The 923-nt window shown below is 38.5% G+C and overlaps 1 pseudogene; it reads left to right on the top strand.

Moving 5' to 3' along the window:
* The first annotated feature begins 325 nt into the window (after window positions 1-325).
* LOC113980296 lies at window positions 326-479 on the top strand (annotated as a pseudogene).
* Window positions 480-923: the final 444 nt, after the last annotated feature.

Below are 923 nucleotides of genomic sequence, written 5' to 3'. Positions count from 1 at the left end.
GCATGTCCTTTATTCACTGAAGACTTTGTTTTGTCCTGCATGTAGTTATATTTACTCTTTATGATAGACTCATTCTCAGCTCTGACCTAGCATTGTTTGCCTAATAAGCTAATACACTCAAATACAGTAGAAGTTCTAACAACTGAATTTAAAGCCTGAAGACAACAGCATTTGCGAAACCCTCAGTCCTACCATAGTCCTCTAGAACAACTAAGCTCAATACATCAGTTCCAGCTTTTTACTTCAAGTTGAAATCTGGATTTATGGGAAGAGAGAGCCTTCTAAATTCAAATACTGTGACTATCAAATGTAGGACTAGCCCTTCTCTCTGATATGACAGGAGAGATAACATGATGGGGAAGGTGATTTTCTCAGGATGAGGTTCATTCTTTGCAAACAGGTTGTGCTGGCCCCTGCAGTTTCCCTAAATACAGGTAGCTCAATTGCACAATTCATGGCAGATTTTGTAATGCAGAGACAGAAATTTTGAAATTTTATCTGGAGCTGCCTGAGCAGTTTCTGGATTTTTTGTTGTTTGTCAATAACACATTTTAGACTGTCTTCTGTATAAAATATTACAACACTAAAATGGAGGTAATGACCAAAAGGACTTAAATCCTGTGTCTTGTATTTTACCCTCTATCTTCCAAAATGTATTCTGAGCACAGCTGTATCTTTTTGTCATGACTCTGCATAAGGGCTGGGAACATATCCATCTCACAAAGAAAAGCAAGATAAAGCTCTGCAATGAGAGAATGAGACTATTAAGGCACTACCACTCCATCAGTCCTATTTTCTGGAATGATCAGAAACCTGCTAATCCCTACCCAACCCAAACAACTATGCTCCGTAAGTTCAAGACTTCAGAAGAAAATAACTACAGGTTTCTGACTGGGAAACTGTCTTAATAGGATCCAGGGGAA

This window comes from Neopelma chrysocephalum, unplaced genomic scaffold (assembly GCF_003984885.1).
Source record: "Neopelma chrysocephalum unplaced genomic scaffold, ASM398488v2 Primary Assembly neopelma1_93522, whole genome shotgun sequence".
Taxonomy (NCBI): domain Eukaryota; kingdom Metazoa; phylum Chordata; class Aves; order Passeriformes; family Pipridae; genus Neopelma; species Neopelma chrysocephalum.
The sequence above is the reverse complement of the archived record's forward strand: the minus strand, read 5'-3'. Positions and strand labels throughout refer to the sequence as shown.